The sequence below is a fragment of the Aythya ferina genome (assembly GCF_964211825.1).
Source record: "Aythya ferina genome assembly, chromosome: 12".
Classification (NCBI taxonomy): Eukaryota; Metazoa; Chordata; class Aves; order Anseriformes; family Anatidae; genus Aythya; species Aythya ferina.
The window spans coordinates 18,582,705-18,605,737 of record NC_140308.1 but is presented as its reverse complement, the minus strand read 5'-3'; the positions used below and the strand labels follow the sequence as shown (position 1 = coordinate 18,605,737).

The 23,033-nt window shown below is 38.5% G+C and overlaps 1 protein-coding gene across 2 annotated transcripts in view; it reads right to left on the bottom strand.

Moving 5' to 3' along the window:
* The window catches only part of SIAH1 (siah E3 ubiquitin protein ligase 1), a 65,162-nt gene that overhangs the window by 20,214 nt on the left and 21,915 nt on the right, over positions 1–23,033 (bottom strand). Inside the window, exon 2 of one of the 2 annotated variants that reach the window (XM_084533932.1) lies at positions 2,275–2,334. The exons of the other annotated variant lie outside the window; for it this stretch is intronic. The gene's annotated coding sequence lies outside the window, so the exon portion shown is untranslated. The remainder of the gene's footprint in view (positions 1–2,274; positions 2,335–23,033) is intronic. 2 annotated transcript variants of the gene reach the window in all.

Sequence of the window (23,033 nt, the reverse complement as noted above, 5' to 3'; positions counted from 1 at the left end):
TAAATTTTAGAGAAAAAACACTTTCTTTCTTAAAATATTATTTTGTATTTATTAAAATGGATAAACTGATTCACACTTCGTTGCTTTATTATTTTTGAAATTCATGTATATTATTTAATACACGAGATTTTAAGTGGCATTTAAGTTATTAGTTATGTGTTTATGTAAAACTCATTCTTTATTTCGAGACTGAAGATGGTATTACCAGCTCTATTCTCTAGATAAGAGAATGCTACCATGTGTTGCTAATACACTGTTGAGCTTTAGAAATACGATTGCTAATGGTTGCTGAACTGGATACTCCGATTTTGTGGCTGTATCTGGTTTCTTGGGCAGAAGCACTGCTTCTGAGCATTCGTAGTAACACTTGATCCTGGTAGCTAAGTGCCTAAGTCCTAAGCAAAGCACCCAAAAATAAACTATTTTGTAAGCTTGCATGTAATATCACTGAAGCCGGCAAAAATACACATGCTTAAGTGAACTTTCTCCTTACAGCACTTTAGAGTCTCTAAAAGTAGTTGAAGAATTGATTTTCGCCCAGTTTTGAATATCTGATTTTTAGTACTTTTTTTTTTTTTTTTTTTTTTGCATTGAAATTAGAACATTTAGCCATTACGAAAAATGAGTACATAGGTCCAACAAAACACAATCATTTTGAGACTTGAGTAAGAGAAGTACCTGGACGTAACATTGTATACTTCTTACAAATTTGTGACTACACAAATTACAAAAGGAGATCTAAGATAATCATTCCTAAAAGTACTAAATATATCATGATTTTACAAGAAAAATACTGTCCTTCATATGGAAAGTGATACATGCTATTTACAAAAATAAAAATATTTTTATCCTTTTTGTCTAAACAACTAATATCTTCTTCTTACATCTTAGCACATTAGATGCATTAGTTGGGATTTCGGCAGTCCACAATTGCCCAGCATCACAAAAACAAAAAATGACAAATTTTCAAAGTTTGTCTCAAACATCCAGTAGGGCTCTTAAGGACAGTAATACTGATTAAGACGGAAGACCAGTTATTGATCTCTGCTCTCTCCCCTCCCCCCCATTTATATTCTTCATTTCACAGGCTTCAAAACACCTACAGGTCCCAACCATTTGTTTAGGAACTTTCTGATGGCAAACAAACTCACAAATAAGTGGAAGAATAGCACAACTACTTAGAGCAGTTCATTAAAAAAATAAATAAAATCTTACTTTTTCAGGTAAATGCTGATATCTGTTTTCATCCAATCATACTTTTTTCCTACAGAAATAAAATTCTGAACTGACGAGAACTTCACAAAAAAGCAGTTTGGGGATACTCTGAAGAGCTTCATATATAGACTGTTGAACTAAACATCATTTGTAAGGAAGTACAGATTCTCTGAAACATGTATGATAACCTACTCTTAACTGCAAAGCTTCATATATGTATAGTGTTGTTGACTCCTATTATGTTGACTCCTATTATGTTGATAAATACTTAATATGACACAAGGCCCGTTTTTCTTCCTGAAAGGTTTTCTTTAATATTGCTGGCATTGAAGTTGCTCCCTCAAATTTGGTTTCTACTAGAAAAAGGGAACAAAGCCTTCAAAAAGCAGAAGCTAAAGTTTCAAAAAGTTTAAAAAAAAATCCCAAATTTGATATTTTAAATAGATTCAAAATGAAGTATTTATTAATGTTATGTTAGACTGGTTGGATTAGACAGTCCTGATGTACCAGTTGACTCCACTGGATATATTCATAGAAAACATGTTATAGTCTATTGTTAATTACTGAGCAGCTATTTACAAACGTCTTCAAACATCTTCAAACATCTAAAACACAGCCTGAAAAAGTACCAGACTGTACTTAATAGTTATTATAATTGACTAATTTAACTGATCTCAGTTATTTTGTAGAGAAAGATTTTCTGCATTTTATTTAACTTCATAAATTTGATTTATTTACCATTTATGTCCTTTTGCAGAATTTATAAAAACCCAAAATTAAAAGAAGAGGAATAAAGCAGTTTTTATAGAAAGATAAAGGGAAGACAGAATAATTTTTAGGTTAGTTATAGACACAGAGTTAGGGATGCATAAAAACAATCTTATTAAATTGGAAAAAAATGCTAAATGCTTTTAAAAAATTATTCTGTGGAAGAAAAGGTGCCTTTACACTCTTTAAATCAGATATGTATATTACAGAAGCATTTTCAGAACTGTAGATTTCATACAATACCAGATCTACTAACTCTTCAGAAGCACTGTATAGTTATAAAAGACTTGCCTTTTACCCCAGCCTCATCCTTTCTGGTAACAGTCAGCGGCTTGACATTTTGTAGATATCCTAGCATACAGAAAACATACAATTAGCTTGCACATGTGTTTTTTTTTCCTTCCCTTTATGTAACATTTATTTAAAAATACATTTTAAAAACCTATCAACTAATGGTAACTCTAGCAACTCTGATATGTTATGGAGCTCCACAGAAATATTTGTGATCGTCATATCTCTAGACAATTGTTATCTTGCTATTTTAAGTAGGAAACAAGTGGCTGTCTGCCCATATGGGTGAAGTAATTCATCTAAATTCTGCTTTAGAACAACAAGCTCTGATTTTTCAAGACAGTAGTAGTACACTATTAGCAACACGAGAGCCAACACAAGCACTGTCCTCCTGAGAATCAGTACGAATCCAGAGAGAGACTTAGAACCATCAAGTTCTTTTGCAAGAGTCCATAACTAGTCATTAAACAAAATACAATTCCAGTCAGCACTGACCTGTTTTAGATTACAACTGCCTAACTAAATTTAAAAGCCTTTAAAACCAATTAAAATCTCCCAAATCACCCAGTTCTTATATATGTAAATATGCAGTCTTCATTTGACTCCTGAGTAAAGAAAGAAATGTGTAATTATATAGCATTTAAAATTGTTTAACATTGGAAAATTTCTGTGGACATGTAGCACACAGAACTATATATAAATTCATAACTGTGTAACAATTCAATACATCAATTACAAGATGAAAAAGTGATTCTAAAATAACATGAAACTTCCATAATAACTTTCTCTCATTTTGAGATTTAAATGTCTTTAGTAAGGTTAAACAAGATAAGGTGTTTTTGAGGGTTTTCTTTGGCAAGGTTTCTGGAGGTTATGCCTGGGTGGAACAAATCAGTCTTGCATCGTGACCTAAGAAAAACGTAACTGGGCAGTGGTAGGCAATTAGAAACAATATCAAGAAATAAGCCATCTGTTAAATAAATAAATAAATATGTTTACGTCAGAGACAATTACCAGATCTTTTTTTTTTTTTTCCTGAAAGGCGAACTGTATAGAGATGATCAAGTGTTAGCTAAAGCCTAAATGTTATGTATAAAGTTCTCAAATACCTTTAATTTAACCCAGAAGCAAACAACAAGCAGTGTACACAAACATCTTTAGCTACTAGCACAAATATGTAATTTTTCAAAGAGGTACTGAGTCCCATACTGAGCTTCAGTATAAGCAGTCCCTATCTGAATTCTTGCAGGCTTTGTTATGTTATATTGCTACTCATGGTTCAGGCAAACAGCCAACATTTAGAGCCTTCCTAAAACATTTCAATCAGGGGAGACCTGTATAGGATTTAGGTGGGTCTTTGGCATAAGCCTATTTATTTAAGAAATTGCTTCCCTGAACATACTGAAGGGAAAAGGAGAGCGGCATCTCTTTCCTTGATTACAAATTCTTTTTGTGCTTTTGTAAAATACTCCTGACAGAGGCTCATGGCTGCTCTTCAAGTTTTCTGATAAGAAAAAGCACATTAATCCCCATTTCTATGCTTGCAACCAGTTTCCTAAGGCACATGATTAACACCTCGCTCCGGCCCTGCCACATTTACCAGTTCCCACTGTTCTGGCTCCCCCACCACACATGAATGTTGCATTGTTCCTGTTTAGCCCTTACTGACTGACTGTGCCCAGGCCCATGACTGAGCACAGTCACGAACATTTGCCAGAATAACAGCACTTTGAGAACACCTCCAAAGAAAATGGTCATGCTTCCACCCCCCACCTTCCTCTCACCATACAAACAGGGACAAAGTGTCCTGTTTTTCATTTTCTGCATGAATCAGTAAGAATGAGAGCACCAGCATGGGGAGGCCTGGACAAAGCAGTGAGGTTTGCATTCAGCTTTAAGGGAAGGGAGATTAGGGAGGTTTGGTTTGTCCTCGTTAGTAACAGTTTTTCAGCAGACCTGGGGTGGGCAACAAGATCATACACTACAGTAAGGGTCACTTGATTCCCATTCCTGTCCATGCTTTGAATGTCTTTGAATGTGTTCAGAAATCATTGCCGCTCACAAGAATGTCTCGTCACCGGAAACACATCAAGTCACGCACAGGCTAAATATAACACCTTACATCAGGTGCTCTGGAAACAGTACAAAGCCAGGGTCTTTATTACGAGGTAGCCTTTGTCATGCAACATTCCTCTTCATTTTGCTGGGGGTTTAGTCTGAGCAGACATCACTGAGCGTAATGAGGATTACAAAATCGGAGGGGATGCCTCACTGAAGAAGCTGTGGGCCACAAAGAAATCTGATTATGTGCTTTATCCCTGACACTTCTGATTTACCAGAGAAGAGGGAAAATTACCAGAGACAACATTCTGTTTTTCACACCTGAGAACAGATAAGGCTTGAGGCATTATAATATTCTTTGATAGTGTGCCTATTTTATACTTCAATTGGGGTTTTTCACGCTACTGTGATACCATTTACCATCAGAGCACCCCTCGTTCCCAGCCCTTCCCTTCTGCCAGTACTGCACAGGAAAGCTTTTGACTCACAGGCTTCCTTTTACTCAGTGAGCTCATTAAAACACCGTTATCCCTGGGCTCAAGTGATTTTATTTATTTATTTTTTAAACAGCCTGGTTTTCAACAAGGTAATTTGAATAATGTAATATGACAAGAACAGGTTAGCCATCCCATTTGGTACGGTGACACTGGACATAAATAATGTCACTGTAATGCTCTCCGCTGGATTTTTATTATTATTGTGGTTCTGTGTGTTTTATTTTTTTTCCATCTTTTTTTTTTCCTCCCTCATTTCTGTGAAAATGACATCTCTTTGGTTGAAGTGAAAGACTTCTTTTTTTAATGATTAGGCTTCATCCATTAAAGATTAAGCATATGCACAAAAGCAAACCTAAAATTATGTACACTCTTAGATAGCTATAAATAAATCTATGCTTGTTTTGATTATTTCATGCATTTGCTTAAAATGAAAAGCTCTCGGGAAGATCATACATTTACAGAGCTGCCTGAGAGAAAATTTATAGCTTGTCAGCTGCATAAAGATATCATCTTCCAAAGTATTTTTGGGTGACACGGTAACAACATTCAATAAGATGTTAAACAGAAATCCTTTGCTAGCTCTGCCTGTGTTCACTGTGATACTGTTTAGAAGTTTATTTTTATTGAAATGAAAGTACATAATTTGAAAATAGAGAAATACACTTTTTTTTTTTTTTTAATTATGGTGCAAATCCTGCCCTGTTAGCCCAGCGGGGATGAGGAGAAGCATTATATAGTACATCCATTGCCACATAGATCCCACAAGCCAGGACTGAATTCCAGCAGGCACACCCCAGGGAGGCACTTCAAGACATGATAAAATACCGTAACTTTGTCTGCCTGCACAGCCTTACATACAGTGCTAGGAAAACCTACAGTATCAACATCTTCTTCTAAATAATCTGCAATTGGAAGTATATCCAGTAGAAGCCTGCAACAGTCTCAATTTTCCTATTTCTTAATGTATTATTGTAACCCAGGCTTCCTTACGTATTTATGAAGGGAGTACCAATGGAAAAAAAAATAAAAAAAATCAGAAGAACATAAGCTCTACAACATGGGAATTTCTTGCTGTAGAACTGTTCTTGCTGCTGACCATAGAAATTTTGGACTAGTGGTAGGGAAAGCTACTGCCATCGCAACAAAATCAATCATCCGTGTATGTATCCTAAAGTACACTACTTGGAGACCAATTTCAAATAAATTAACTCCAATAGTTTCAACAAACGTGTCTGTCCCTTTAGTCATCACATTGTAGACAATTTTCACAACCAATAAATTTCATCTGTGCGCTTTCAATAAACAATCCTTGTACGTGGTACAAAGGCAAGCCCTGGAATGTGACCTATCCTGGTAACCAACCAACGCAGCGTCTTCCCAGCTGCACATCAAAGCAGCTGTAAAACTGCTTTTAGCAAGGAAATAGAGTTCATATGAAAAATCCAACTAATTTTCCCTATCCAAATTCTCCTCATCATTGACTCTAAACTTCATATAGTGCTGCATCTAAAGTAATTTGTATTTATTTAGAAGAGAAATTTCTGTGCATTCCTGAATGGTGGAAAGAACTTGATTCTAACTACTAAATCTGCCACCTCTCCTCATTTCCTATGCCATTTTGACTATTTTGCACCCTTTTGCAATGACTGTTCTCTTGCAGGATTTTAATCTACTGTTCAGGATCAACTGCTAGTATCACACATTGTATTTTTCAGGGTTGCAGATCTCTCTTATTCTCCTTAGCTAGGAATTTTATCAAGATCTACATTAAGCTATGGCCACTTTGCCCTCTTCCTCCTTTTTTACTCCATTTTATGGTGTTTGCCATAAGCTCCCCCTTTTTCCCAATATTGTCATCACCTTCTTGATTGCTGACTAACAATTAGACATTGAAAAAGCAAAAGGGTATCTGGGGTTGCTACCAAGGAGAAGGTACCCCCTGGGAATGAAAACAACCCAGGGCTGCTGCATCTGCTGGATTCTAATGGAAATGAATTTAATTTAGCTAGAGGATAGACATTGGGCCTTATTAGTGCCAGAGGCCATCTAAAGTGTGCGCATGTTTATAATAAATCCACACAAACTATTTTAAATTTCATTCATCTTTGGAGCTTTCTAGCTTTGATATAACACGGTGCTTAATGAAGCCATAACAAAACCCTTTCACTATGCATTTTTTTTTTCCCTAATATGGCTTTATGCAATGCAACCTGGCTACCAGCACCAGTGAAAGCTGTGTGGCCAGGGTGGACACCTGTTTATGTCAGTAGTGCTAAATACACTGTCTCAGCAGCCTAAGCTTGCATGCCTCAAACCGGTAACAGTATTTAAAATACTATACCCAAGACCTGCTTACCCTAAACAGGGTGATAAAAAGATTACCTCACACCCAAGAAAGGAAACAAATTTCTACCGAGTTCATCAATACAAATTAAGCATGGAGGTTATCAATTACAACCTCTCGTGCTGATGGAGGGGAAAAAGCAAGCAAAAAGTGACGCTTGCTCCTAAAATTCTTCACCTGAGAGAAGCACTTTCCTAAACCATTCCCAGTTTATTACCTTAGCCATTCCCATTTTCTCACCTAGAGTTCTGAACTGCAGTTTCAATGACAGTGCATGTTGACCTGGCCTACGGGTGTTAAAACACTACAGAACTAGCTAACTTCAGACAGAAGCCCTAAGAAAGGCTCGTTTCTCTGCTTTCCAGATCAGTTGCCATATGCAATTTTTGTGTAGCAGAAGAAATTAACTCAGACCAAGTGCAATAACTGTGCTATTAGCCATACAGAGGAGTTACAACAGTAACACAAAAATATCATCTGACAGATGTTATTACTACAAGAGAATTAACTCCAACATAAACTATAAGTAATCTATTCCGTATGCAGTATATTGTGTTAGCAACCCACCAACATTCATTTAGCCAGGCCTTATCTGGGAATACCCTTTTTAATGTGCCCCCTTTGTACATGCTTAATACACACAGTACCAATCTTCCACATTCTAGACTACCCCAAATTCAGACAATTAAGAACAGAAGCAGAACAGGACCTGGAACACTCTGTCTCTATTCCTAAGAGCAGAGTCTGTGTGTCCCAGGGAAGGATGGAATAGTTGCTGCACTTCCCCAATTGCAATTTTTCCTTTGTTTCCAAAGCATGCAGGAAAAGACCACCAGCATGTTTGATTTGCTTTGATTTTTTTTTTTTTGATTTTGTATCCCCCCTCTATAAATGACAACTGACCACCTCTCAAATTACAGCATGCTAAAGTGAATTATACAAAACCACATCAACTGGATTTTCAGATATCTTGATCATGATTTCCTACTTTTATTTGCCTAGCCTTAATAATATCAAGACCAGCTTCACACCAGGCTAAACTACACAGCTAATTCTTTTATTAAAAGCACCCATGTTTGTAATTCATAATCATACACCAGGGTTGCAGTATGCCAGTTTTTGAATGAGCATACAATTGGAAGGAGAGTTCCTGCCCCATAGAGCTCATTATATAAGATGTAAGAGAGAAAGGAAAATTCAGCCAAAAGAAAGCAGCAAAACAATAAGAGCTAGCAATATAGGAAGTAGTTACAGTATACTGACATCCTGATATTTATCCTCTATTTTGTAGGTGTGACAAAAAAAAAGTTTACTGTGTTTTGAATGAAAACAACAGTTTTGCAGATGTGCAAAACCTATTTTGAAGCATGAAAAGCAAAACAGAAAAACATGAATATTTTAACTGAGTAATTAAAATAGAAATACACAGATCATACTGTGTTGAGATTATTGAAGGAAGCATTTAACTACAGAGGTAACAGTAAAGGACATGCTGCGAACGGATTTAAGAAGGAAGATTGTTTGTTTGTTTGATGCAATATGTAAAACAGAACCATATGATTTCAGAAAGGGATCATATTCCCAAAGTCACTGTCTAGAGGGGGGAAACACATTTTAGCAAGGCAGACAGCAGCAGAGAGAAGTACCAGAATATGTTCATCTACTATGAAGCACAGATGCGTGATCTTAAAAATACATTATTTTTTTTTTCCTTGCTGACATACTGTATCCATTGAGAAGCAGTGAATTATAGTGCTGAGAGTCAACCCTCCCAGTGTGGCTTTGGAAGGCATTTCACATTCACCAGTTACACATTTAAACAGAAGAATCCCCTGGCATCACCACTGGCTTACACACAGCTTCACTTGTACATACTCCATTCTTCATGAGGTGCCCCCACCAGCCATGTAACATTACTTAGTGGAGAGAAATCAGCAAGGCTTCTCTGCTGTTTCTTAGTAAGACAAGGCTTCTCTTTCCTCTGGGTCCTACCATTTCCTTTTTGCTACTTTATGTCCTGAGGCACAAAAGCGCAGCAGCTGCCTTTCATTGTATTCCTCTGCTGGCTGTGGGGAGTAGTTTTCATGCTTGATGCATATAAGACCATCATTAGGAGAGAGACGTTTTAGCCATAAAACCTCCCTGGTTTGGGAAAAGATAAGGTTATTTCTTTGGTTACATCTTTGTGTTATGCCTTCTCCACTTGCTGAAGGTCTATGCTGAATTTCATCTTCTGCAGAAGCAGAGCTTTGTATGTTTATGCTTCTGCATAAACAGTTACACAGAACTTACAAAGGAGCGCTTCCAGCTTATAAAAGGCCTTGGGATTCCCAAAGCATTAGAATTGTGTGAACAGCGGGAACATTTGTACCCCATTTGTGCTACAGGAACACAGCCCTTTACTGTCTCTGCAGCAGACATGAAGGAAGATTTGAGGGCCAAGCATGAACAGATGAGCTGTAGCTGAACAGATCTCCCAGGCTAACTCATACATGGCACTGAGAACTGCAGGTATTTCTGTCCCTCTGATGGTGGTGCAGTGGTGAACAAAAAGCTCTGCATTCTACTTCCAGTTCCATGGGAACTGCTGTCATAATTCTTCTGTAAATATATGCCAAAACATTCTGAGCTGTAGTTCAAGGAAATTCTCCCACAGACTGTAATAGTTGGTACAGAAGACGTGAAAGCATTAGCAGTGTTCATCAGTAGTTAGGGGCATTAATCCTGTCTGATCTTCATCAATTCCAATGTAATTGGTCAGGCATCAGATCATCAGGAAGCTCTCCAGGTACTTGCTAATAGTCCTCAGGAAAAGTTCTATTCTATTTTATTCCTTTACTGAAACATTGACAACAGAACTGCTTTAAACCTTTTGCGCTTTTCAGGGGAATTTCTAACAAACCCTGTATTAGAATCTCCATGGCTTTAGCAACTTGAGCCTAATGAACAGACTAATTGCTCAAGTCTTTGAATCTCTCAGCTGGAAAGAGATTGTTACCTGTAATTTAATTTATTAACTGTGCACATACCTTTAATTCTCTGTAGAAATTAAGTAGAGGATAAGAAGGCAAATAATCTCTCTTAAAGCCATAAATTTAAGTGGCTATGAATTAACTCCCTCAGTTACCACATAATCCATCATATTTTGCTTCTCTTATCCTCATATTACAGTAAAACCTGACTAGAAAAAAGGAAAACAAAGAGAACTTGTGAAAAAATAGTTAGGACCACTGACACATATCTGGATAAGTGCAGCAGGAAATTAAAACCATTGTCACAGGCAGGTTTTCACTTTACCCTACTAACCTTTATAGGGAATTTTGTAGGCACCTTCCTATTTAGAGAAGAATAGAATATAAGAGTCTATGCAGTGAGAAGGGACCTTTCAAGCTAGACTGAGACATTGTACAGGGGGCCACGTATGCTCCTCTGTATTCCAAGACCTCTGCTGCAGCTTTTGCAAGTCTGCATTATTTGAGAAATGAAGAACGGGGCAGCATCTGCACCTCTTGCCTAGAGCATAATTCAAAAAGGAAAACAGTATTCTTTTTAAACACACAACTGAAAAGCTTACAAATGATGAAATAATAAGGTTTTGGACTTCATATAACCTGAACATGCTCTCCTTCCCAGTGACCATAATTTAATTTCACCCACAGTAAGATTTGAAGTAATTTCATTACTAGAGAGGTAAAATACACTGCACATCTGTAAATTAATCATGAGGGATGGAGGGAATATTTTCACGTGGCTCATGAAGGAAGATAGGGTTATGATAGGCATAATTACTTCCCACTATTGAACAATGCTCTCCAGTTCAACATATCCAGAGTTTTCTGGCTACACAGCACTTACAGCCCCTACAATGACACCAGCTCACAATACAAGTGAGTTACTCCTTGGTAACAACTCAGCGATGTTACAAAGGATGTGGCTGTCAGACTATCAGATTCCTCCCTCACAGAAGGGCCATAAGGCAAATCTTCAAATCCAAGCCAGCATTCAAGCACAGATGAAACAAAACACAAACCCTCTTAAAGTCTTCAAGGAAATATGGAGTCAGTACTTACCAAGACACAGTTTTCTTTGAACATTACAATGCTTGCTATTGTCTTATTTTAACTCCCCTATGGATTCATTATAACCTTTGTCCCTCTTGCTCTGTGTCACCATTCTAATCCCCCAGTGACTGTGATGCTGCTCACATTTGGTAATTACTGTACCACTCCACAGTGGAAGCATGTTAAATTGCCAATAGTTGTACTGTGATTTACAGTGCAAGAAAAAGGTCACAAGTGAACTTTATCTGCCCATCTGTCACCAAGAACTCTGAATCACATGTCAGAATTCTGATTTTCCCCCAAAATAGAACTTGTATTTCTTCAATATTTTTCAAGCAGTTTTCCCCAGCCCCCCCCAAAGGGGAAGGGGTATCAAGGGTTCAAAAATGTAAGCCAGGGTAGATTCAAGCACACCATGCCAGAACAGCTAATCTCTCAGCATCATACAAAGCAGACATTCAGTTGTTACGGTACAGATAACCTTCTCCATTATTCCAAAGTAAAAAGTGTTTGTTTAAACTAAATATAACCATAACAAGTGCATATTTCTTCATTTTATAAGTCAAACTGAAGAATATTTAAAGCATTGTAAAAATTATTATTAGTAAGATAAATGGCATTTTCCTCTTAATGTGTATTTTGTGTGCTTTGACATGATCTGGGAAATCAACCAGAAGAAGAGAACTAAATAGATTTATTTACACGGTGATACGCTGCCAACAAGCACTGGATACAAGGGCTAGAAGTCAAGTTCCAATCCTCTGAGTGAAATTCACAATAGAAAACTATGTCACCACTTCACATTTTCTGGAAACATCGTCTGTCTTTTTTGCTACCCATTTGTCAGCACTCCATCAAGCTTCTGCCACACTATAGTAAACTGTTAGCTACCTCAGATTATTATTAATGTAACATCTTGCACTATTTGGTTTGACACTTTTGAAGCCTCATTAGCAAAGGTTACATCGTTAGTGAAGACTTAACTCATTACAAAGAAAAGCTGAGCTTTTATACCATTTTATATTGGTGATATAAATTATATATTGGTGACACCAAATTATATTAGTGATACCAATCAAAGTACTTCTGCACTTCATACAACTGTGCTTGCATTAGGTATTTTGTCAGTATGAAGAGAAAGCTAAATTATCAAACGTTCGCTCTTGTGAGCAGTGAGATCAATAACGCCTGGTCTCCTGTCCAGAATTCGAGCACTTGGGACATCTAACCACTTACTATCACACAGTAAGAACAACAAAAACAAACAAAATAAACACCACTGAATTGAGTACATTAGCATAAAATGCTTCTTAAGAAAACATACTCAAAACACTCTGCTCATATCACCAACTGCAGGCACCTGGACGTGATGCACACGGGATAAAAATAATAGAGACCTACGGAAATGCCTGCCATCTTTAGCATACTATGCTTCTACACTCCGCTGCGGAGACAGCTCAAAGGCTAGCATTTACTTAGATTTATTTTTCAGGGATTCTAGGAAGTCCTAAGAGGACCTCCAGATGCTGTCAGAATGCCTTCAATTTATTCTGAAATGCGTAAGCCAACTGCACTTCAATTGCTGCTAAATGTTTTCCACCATTCTTCCCCTGCTGGCATTACATTCCCTGTGCAGAACCTGAGCTTAGCATGCAGCAGGCATTAAACTTATCTTGACCCATGCGAGGGGCCAGAAGAACTGAATACACTGTCTATTTTAATTTCTTTATAGTCAGCTTGTGGAAAAAGGTCAGTATGCAGAGTATGGGTGTGTCAGAGCCCATTGACACAGATGGCAACATTACGTATGTGCAGAAGGGTGGAAGTTTGCACAGGAAGTCATAACTCCAGGTTATTTTTTGGAGACACATCACACACAGCAGAAATCCCTGCAATTAGCTTGGTTGATCCTAAGGAAAGAAGGGTGAAAAATGGTGGAACTGTATCTACTTTCTTAATCCGCTTTGCTTTCAAGAGCAACATCATGCAGCAATAGAGATACTCTGGGCACTGGCACCACCCTTAGGTGGCCATGGCCCCATAACCTACCTGCCCATAAGCCACCCTGCTTTAAGCTAAATTCTTTCTCAAGTCACATCAAAAACCTTGTCCACCCCACTTACTGTCTAGTCTGAACATGTCCCACAGTATATATTCTGCTTTCAGAACCCTTTTTTTTTTTTTTTTTTATTTCAGCTACAGCCTTCCTCCTTTACTGATATCCCTTGGAATATATAACAGGTTTAAAAGAAGAGTCATTTATAAGATGCTAATAAGCAGTCTGTAACTCTGCAGAGTAACATACTGTTATTAGGCTCTGTGACAGAATGCTTTCTAAAGCACGTGTATGCATTTTTGACAAGGTATGTAGAATTAATCTTTTTACCCTAGTACGTGCAGAAATAAAAATGCAAGAAGGCAAGTTTCACAAAAAAAAGTTTGTTTTTTTTTTTTTTTGTTTGTTTTTTTGATAGATTTGCCTTTACTTTACATATGGAGAACAGCAGAATACTTTGTGCCTTCCCTGGTATATGCATTTGTTCATATTTCCTCTTGAACTCCCCTACTCAGGAGGGAGTTTCCCAAAGGAAGGCCTTCCAAGGAGTGCTCCATATCAACTTTGACCCTGAAGCATCCAGCTGACATGCCAGTATCTTCCAACGGTGACATATCTATTCCCCTGATACATGAGCACCTTGAACTCAGTGTTATGTACTCCAAATTGCAGGGATGAATTCATCAAGATGCAATGCTGCTGATTTAGTAGGATTGCATAGGGTTGTATTTGGTTTGTTCAACTTGGCAACGTTATCATCTCTATTTCGAAAGCATACTGGAGAAAGGAAAGAAAACCCCAGACTACCCCATGAGCTGCATTTCTATTTTTCTCCACTGCTAGTACTCTGACAGATGTTAGTTTTTTTTTTTTAAAAAATGGGAAAACTGCAGCACGCCAGGATACTATTCCTTTGGAAAGTGGCATTCTGCCGTTTCTTGCATTCTCATTTTCAATACTGTTCGTATATTTATCAGCAGGTCTGCTGAACACCTACTACATTCTGAAATAATTACATTTTTCTTCCATTTCTGTTTCTACCCCCATACTAATGTCTTAAGTTACACAGGTAAAGACAGCATATAATCACAGTACAGACACCAGAATCTAACCATTCCTATACACAGAATTTCCAGAATGAACCCACAGGTAATATCAGTATACTAGTAACATCCTCTCCTGAAGAGCTCAGTCACATCCTTGCTGTCCCACTGAGGCCAGTAAACATGTAAAAAGACAGTATTTGTCCCATAATAAAAATACCCCACCATGCAAAACCAAACCTTCCACATGCCAGTTTTCTCCAAATATATGTTTAAGTTATATATATTTAAAACAGCAACATTTAGTCTCCCAAGTACTTAGTTCATACTTCTAGATTTAAAACCTAATACCAGTGAAGCAGTTTTGAAAACATTATCCCAAGCTAATAAATAAGAAAAAAAAATTTTTTTGAGTTGAGAATTCCCCTCTTGAAACATAGCATGGATACTTAATACAACACCTCTTTTGTTTTCCTGGTGTTTTTAAATACAGGACAATTGTGCATACTTTTTTTCTGGATGATTCTTAGATGTTCATTGAAATGTTATGCTTTCAGTTTCCAATAAAAATATTTTTGTACAATTTGCTAATTCTCCAGAAGGCTTTCAACATGCTCTGCTGGCCAGGTTGGACCATCTGCAAAAGCATTTTGGTATTAGCCTATCATTTGATGTTCCTGTATTGTTTGTCCAGTTTATACTAATGCTGCATTAGCTTAGAGAGGAAGGGAGAAGGACAATGAAGTGTGATCCATAGCTGGCACATCCAGAGTACCCCCTTTTCAGAGGAACTATAAAAATCATTAAGCTTTTTATTATGAAAGAAATATTGCCCTCTTCTTGTGGCAAAAGCAGCATCAAATGCATTAGTTTTGCTCAGTCACAGAGAAACAGAACAATTCAGGTCCAACACCCTGCTCAAAGCAGGTGCCAAAAGACCAGTTGGAACAGGGTTTTTGTCCTGTCCTGTTCACCAAGGACAAAAATTCGATGACTTCTCTGGACGCCCATGCCAGTGTCCGACCACCCTCACAATTAAATCATTTTTAATTCATATCTAGCTAAAATTTCTTGCATTCCACCTATTGCTTTTTTGCCCTATCACTGTGCAACCCCTGAGAACAGTCTGTCTGCCTTTCCTACAGCTTCCCATTGAACAGCTGTAGAAAGCAGGAAGGCTTCACCTTCTCTTCTTTGGGTTCAGCAAATTCAGTTCCCAGACTCTCCCCTTGTATCATGTGCTTCAGCCCCCAGGCTATGTTGGTGGCAGTTTGCTGAAGTAACTTCAGGAGAATCATAGAAAGCTTTGGGTCAGAAGGGAAGATCATTTAGTCCAACTCCACTGCCAAGGGCAGGGCCACCTTGATGCTGCAGACCCATTAAGGGGTTTCTATCACTCATGTACCAGACAGATATATCTCAGTTAAGTGACTGAAAGGTTTCAAATTCTTTCCAAAGCAACAGTAGATTTTTATTTTTTTTCTTTAACCACTTGATCATAATGTATCCTACTTTCACATTTTATGTTCTCAATCTTGCACAAAGATTTTACATGCTACAATATACATGATTTAATTTGTATCAATATAAGAACCCATCAAACTTCTGTTTTCTAAAGTTTTTCTGCTGGAATGAGGAGCTAGAAACTAGGACACTTGCTGCGTAAGCCTTACCTTCACTCACAATAAAAAGAAATATTAACAAGGACATCAGGACTTTGAAATGTGTCAAAGTTTTGCTGTCCTAGTTTTGAAAAGGAAACAGCAATGCAGTGTCTGCTACATTGAGAGTGACTCCTGGGAGCCAGAGGGAAACCAGATGAAAAGCACCTTTTTTTTTTTTTTTTATTTAATGACAGCACAGGTTACTAAATTTAAACCTCCAAATAGAGACATCTTGTAAAGATTCTAAAATGATACCTTATTCCACTTTAAAATTAAAAAAAGTTTCTGAAAATGCTATTCATATACAGAAAAATAACAGCACAGGGATTACGTCACTTCAAGAATACATAAAGCAACAGTCAATGATTGTGCACTTCAAAAAGAAAGAATGCAAACAGCCACCTTCTCTCCATTAGTAGTGACAAAAGCTAAACAAAACCAAATGCTTCCTGTTCACACTGTACCTCGCAGAGCATGGTTCCAATGGGGCTCATGCAAACAGGGCAGAGGAAAGGCAATGGCCTCGTGCAGGCTGGAGTGCTGAAGCAAGTACTGCTTCTTTCTAAGAAAAGACTGCATAGATCTCCGCAAAATACTGCACCTGTATCTGTCTGGTAGTAGCAGAACGCCTCACATTTTCTCTGGATGGTTTCTGAAGCACTCGGAGGATCTCCATGGCTCCAACAGGGAGCCAGGTCATGTCCAATAAATAAATTAGAAGTCCACTTAAATGTGCACTCAGCCAATAATACAGCTTTCAAATTATTTATTTATTTATTTTAAACTAAGGGATGCCTGGAGGCAAAATGTGGATTCAACAACCTTAACTCCCATATTAAGTTGCTGACTACATTCCTCAGATATTTACCTTTTAGATACATTACCCTACATTGTAGGCACAAAATCTTTGACCTCATTTAAGCTACTGCAAAAACAGAGACAAAGATGACAGTGAAAAATATACCTAAAATTAGAAACTTAGATATTCAGAGAGCATGTGCTAAATGCTGTTTTATTCACTGTCAGAGAGGGAGTGTTGGAATCAGGAAGTTCCCCAGAAACTGAAAATGACAGTGGCTTGAGGAGTGAGAAGGAAGTGGAAGGAAGTGAGAATTAATCTAGCTAGCTCCTCAGTCTGCCTGTAGGCAACAAAATTCTTTATATTTATTTTGCATGATTCTCCAAGGAGTCTAACCCCAAACGGTGAAGATTTTCAGCCCCTGGCAGGTGTCTAAGGCTACTAGGTTATGATGACACAAGTTAAACAGACCTGCTGCAGCCTTCTTGCATAAAAAACACAGCCTGCATGGAAGCATCTGACCTTTGTTGAAAGTCATAGCAGTGTAAACACAAGTGTTGTCTTTCCATAACAAGTACTTGCATAACTAGGGCAATGCTCTGATCAGATGAATTCATGTACCTTCACAAAATAAAGGGAAGCAAGATTGTAGCTGGAAATGACCCAACTCAACAAGAATCTATTTATTCTTCTTTCATTTGAGGAAATATTCAGAAAGATTGTCACTTCCAGTCTCACGTGTAGTGGTTCAGGTACAGCAACCAGCCCTCCTAATATTCTTTCTTAGCAAAGGAGGATTTATTTTTATTTTGAGTGTCTTAGTCTCTCATATTCAAATCTCACTCACTGTAGCAGGCTGGAGTTGGCGTTTCCTCCAGCTCCTATTTGGTCTTTGTTTGCAGTCTCATTTTCTACCCTTAAGTTTTGCTAAATAAGATGTTAGTGGCACATCTAGTAATTTTAGACTTTTCCAATGGATAATAATCAATACAGTTAGTGGAACTCATCTAATATAATTACAGGAAAATTAATGGGGAAAAATGGCTTTTGTCTGAAACACTAAGATACCTCGGGGGGGGGGGAAAAACAAACAAACAAAAAACAACAAACAGCTATGCATAAAACTTCAAAAGAAATGTGTTTGTTTTTTTTTTTTTTCCCCTTTGAAATATTGCCATGAGTGCCAATATTATTGTTTTTCTGAAGAGCAATGTAAAATATGACACTCCATAATGACCTGACTAGTAAAAGCAACCAAATGAAAATGTTATATGTACACACATGTTACAGAGTTACTAATAGAGGAAGAAAGCACTGTTTTGAACTGTCCTACCTAACTTGTCTTCCTCTCTCTCTCTCTCTCTCTATATATATATATATATATAATTTTTTTTAACTAAATATAAGAGGCACACAGGTATCTGGCTTCTTGACACAGCAGTTAAAATGGATCTCTGGTCTTGCCCAGCTCACCACACCACTTTGGAAACTTAATCCGTTATACCTCCCGAATAACCTAGAAGAGACCTAGAAATAAAAATACTAAAATGAATTCAAAGTAGTCATTGGAGGAAATGGGCCGGGAAGAATTTGTTCCTTTTCAATACAACATTTAGGAAGAGACAAAGTAAATACAGCATAATCTCAATCATTTAGATGCCAAGAAAAAAGATCAACTATGTTTGAAACAAGTGATTTATTATGGTTTATGTAGTCCACGTATGCGCCCACATCCCCCTACAGGGATTTGGATACCAATGTCACGTGGACTTTTACCTACTACAAGCTGGGAAGGAGGCCAAGAACAACCTTTCCACTGGCCTTTGATGGCTATGTTTTCTATCAAGCCAAGGAAAATTGCAGAGGGACACTCAAAAAGTAATGTGTTTTTATGCTTCAAAAATCTGGACTGATTTTTACACAATTTAATTTACAAAATTTTATTTATGAAAACAAAAATCTCAGAAAACCTTCATATCAGGTACAAGAAATATTCACATAGTTGACATCCATAAAACAGATCCCATATCAATGTTCTGTACATCCACATTGCTACACCATGCAAAAAGAAAAAACAGAAAAAAAAAACAAACCTAACACAGAGCCTTCGCACTGATATTTACTGTTTGATTTCTGAGCATTTTTTTCCCCCCCCTTTCTTGCCAATAGTAAATATTTCTACAGTTTCCACCAACACTGGAACTTTAACTTGAAGTGAAACACTGCATCTGAACAAATATATCAATAGCTGGCCTGACTGACCAGCTGGCTCTCAAGAATCCCTCTGGCTTTCTGGCATAGTTAGGGTTTAATCTTTTAGGATCATACCTATAGCTTTTAATATTTAGAACAATTGTAAAACATACACTACTCCAGCTTCAAAATATTTAGAAAATTTATTTAAACATTACATAATGGAGAGAATATAAAGGAGCTCTGTTCCCCTGTGAAGAGGCAGCCAGGATAGAATTTAAATATTCTAGATCACTGCAATAGCATTGGACATTTATGTTTAAGTAACTGATTCGTGTCCCAGTAATAAAGTCCTAAAACCTATGGGAAGTGGGACAGAGCATGCAGGATTCATGCCCAGTCTTCTGTGTCTAAGTCAAAGTAGCTGCTTAACACTAATTGTATCCCTTATGAGGATGCAAGAGTTATTAATTAAAATTTAGATAAGATTTTCCACAGTCAGATGATGATACAAAATTGATCTTTATAGCCTATAACATATTGGCATATCATAATAATACAATTATTTGTTTTTATCAATTTGTAAAGACTCAACACAAAGGACTAGAAAAGTGCAAGGGATCAGGATGGAGAGCCGAGTACAGTACTTGATCACAGAATCAGCTAGGTTGGGAAAGATCTTCAAGATGATTAAATCCAACCATCAACAAACCTACCAAGTCCCATCACTAAATGGCATCTCTCAGTGCCACTTCCACGTCTCTTAAATACCTCCAGGAACAAGAACTCCAACACTTCCCTGGGCAGCCCAGTCCACTGCTCAACCACCCTCTCTGAAGAAATTCTTTCTGATATTCACAGAATCACAGAACTGTAGGGGTTGGAAGGGACCTCGAGAGATCATCAGGTCCAACTCCCCTGCCAAAGCAGGTTCCTTAAAGAAAGCTGCCCAGGTAGGCATCCAGACAGGCCTTGAATATCTCCAGAGAAGGAGACTCCACAACCTCCGTGGGCAGCCTGTCCCAGTGCTCTGTCACCCTCACCATGAAGAGGTTCTTTCGCATGTTGGTGCGGAACTTCCTGTGCTCTGTCTTGTGGCCATTACCCCTTCTCCTGTCCCTGCAAACCACTGAAAAGAGGTTGGCCAAATCCCTCTGTCTCCCACACCTCAGGAATTAATAAACATTGGTAAGATCCCCTCTCAATCTTCTTTTCTCCAGGCTGAACAGACCCAGGTCTCTCAGCCTTTCCTCATAAGGAAGATGCTCCAGGCCCCGTATCATCTTTGTAGCCCTCCGCTGGACTCTTTCCAGGAGATCCCTGTCTTTTTTGTACCGGGGAGCCCAGAACTGGACACAGTACTCCAGGTGAGGCCAGAGCAGGGCAGAGTAGAGGGGGAGGATCCCCCCCTTGATCTGCTGGCCACGCTCCTTTTAATGCACGCCAGGATCCTGTTGGCCCTCTTGGCCATCAGGGCACACTGCTGGCTCATGGTCAACCTGTTGTCCACCAGGACCCCCAGGTCCTTCTCCTCAGAGCTCCTCTCCAGTAGGTCACCCCCAGCCTGTACTGATACATGTGGTTGTTCCTTCCCAGGTGCAGGACTCTACACTTGCTCTTGTTAAACCTCATTTAGTTTCTTCCTGCCCATCTCTCCAGCCTGTCCAGATCTCGCTGAATGGCAGCACAGCCTTCTGGCGTGTCAGCCACTCCTCCCAGCTTTGTGTCATCAGCATACTTGCTGAGGACAGATACTATCCCCTCATCGAGGTCATCGATGAAGATGTTGAACAAGACCAGACCCAGCACCGACCCCTGGGGAACACCACTAGTCACAGGTCTCCAGCCGGACTCTGCACCACCGATCGCTGCCCTCTGAGCTCGGCCAGTCAGCCAGTTCTCAACCCACCTTACTGTCCACTCCTCTATCCCACGCTTCCTCAGCTTTGCTATCAAGATGTCACAGAATCACAGAATCGTCTAGGTTGGAAGAGACCTCAAGATCATCGAGTCCAACCTCTAACCTAACACTAGCAGTCCCCACTAAACCATATCCCTAAGCTCTACATCTAAACGTCTTTTGAAGACTTCCAGGGATGGTGACTGCACCACTTCCCTGGGCAGCCTGTTCCAATGCCTCACAACCCTTTCAGTGAAGAAGTTCTTCCTAACATCTAACCTAAAACTCCCCTGGCACAACTTAAGCCCATTCCCCCTCGTCCTGTCACCAGGCACGTGGGAGAACAGACCAACCCCCACCTCGCTACAGCCTCCCTTGAGGTACCTATAGAGAGCGATAAGGTCGCCCCTGAGCATCCTCTTCTCCAGGAGGAACAAGCCCAGCTCCCTCAGCCGCTCCTCGTAGGACTTGTTCTCCAGGCCCCTCACCAGCTTCGTCGCCCTTCTCTGGGCTTGCTTGAGCACCTCGATGTCCTTCTTGTAGCGAGGGGCCCAAAACTGAACACAGTACTCGAGGTGCGGCCTCACCAGAGCTGAGTACAGGGGGACGATCACCTCCCTAGCCACTCTCCCAGCCACTCTTCCCCAAACCTGCACTGCATGGTGTATGCTCAAAACCAGAGAAGCTTAATACAGGCTGGATTGCTTATGTTCAACTAGATTTCTCCCCACCTCTTTACTACCCAAAATTCTTTTATTTCATATGAAAAGAGCTTCCAATGATGTTTATAAACTTCAAAATGAACAAGACTTGAGCATGCAACTTAAATTCAACCAAAAACGCTCATCACTTTGAAGTTACAGCTACTTTATAGTAGTAAGGAGTTACATTTGTTCACTAATTAGCCAACAGTATCAATGCACTTCATAGATAATAATGCTCATAGATGATAATACATATTATCACCAAGGGATATTTCTTTCATGAATTCATGACAGTGTTGCCTTTTCATTTACTATTCAGTATGTCAGCAGAATACTGCTGAGCAGAGTTGCTCAGATTTGGTCATAATGGTCTAAATTAATTTACTCTTGCAGGAAATAAACTGGAAATGTGCCAAGGGCTAACAAAGCAGCTTGTCATATTTATGTTATGACATCAAATGGCAAAGAACAAAAATCAATTCATAGAATCATAGAATGGTTTGGGTTGGAAGGGACCTTAAAGATCATCTTATTCCACCCCCACCTGCCATTGGCAGGGCCACCTCCTGCTAGACCAGGTTGCCCAAAGCAATTCAGAGTGACAGCTTCCACTGGCCAGGATTAGAAGTTATTTTGCTGTTACATCTTTGCCAAGTGATTCTGAAATATTTTTGTACACCTCTATTACATATTCTATTATTTTTACTCTGTAGTGTAACATTTTCTGCACTTGAACACTTCTATTTTTTCTTAAGATACTTAGCATTAAAGGGCACTTACTGGATCTTAGTTAGTTGGATTGATGGTAAATTTTATCTCAGAAGAGTAATACAAACAAAGTATTCAATCCTCCAGACACCTATTGCAGTGCATTGGAGAGAGGCCAGTTCTCACTCACAATGTTCTTGGACTAAATTGAATCCAGATGTTTACATTGAATAAAATATTAACAAATGTCTCCCAAGGGCAGCCAATCATTATTGAGTGCTTTAATAACCTAAACCAAAAATTCTTTAAGGTGACAACTAGCTTTTAGCCAGAAAGATATTTTTGTTTATTTTACTTTACATTTTTAATAATGTAGGGTATATTATCCTAATTTAATTCCAGCTTGTCATCAACAAAATACTTATCTGGGATAATTATGAAAAGCTGTACAACAAACCATTTATGAAAGCAGTAATAACTTAGTTCTGAGCATATGGTTCCAATTTTGTTTTTCTTTTTTCCCCCATAAACATAAGTTACTTGTAGTTTTATTTTCATAACACAAATCAGATATCTTTGAGAGAGAGATCTAGACATAAAAGAAATGCTGTATTTGCATTTCAAAACTTGGCTCCAATAGCCCACCATTTCATCCCTGTAACAATATAGCCCTATTTAACAGTCTCCCCATTCTTGGGGATTAAATTCAGAAAAAATTTAATAGGAACT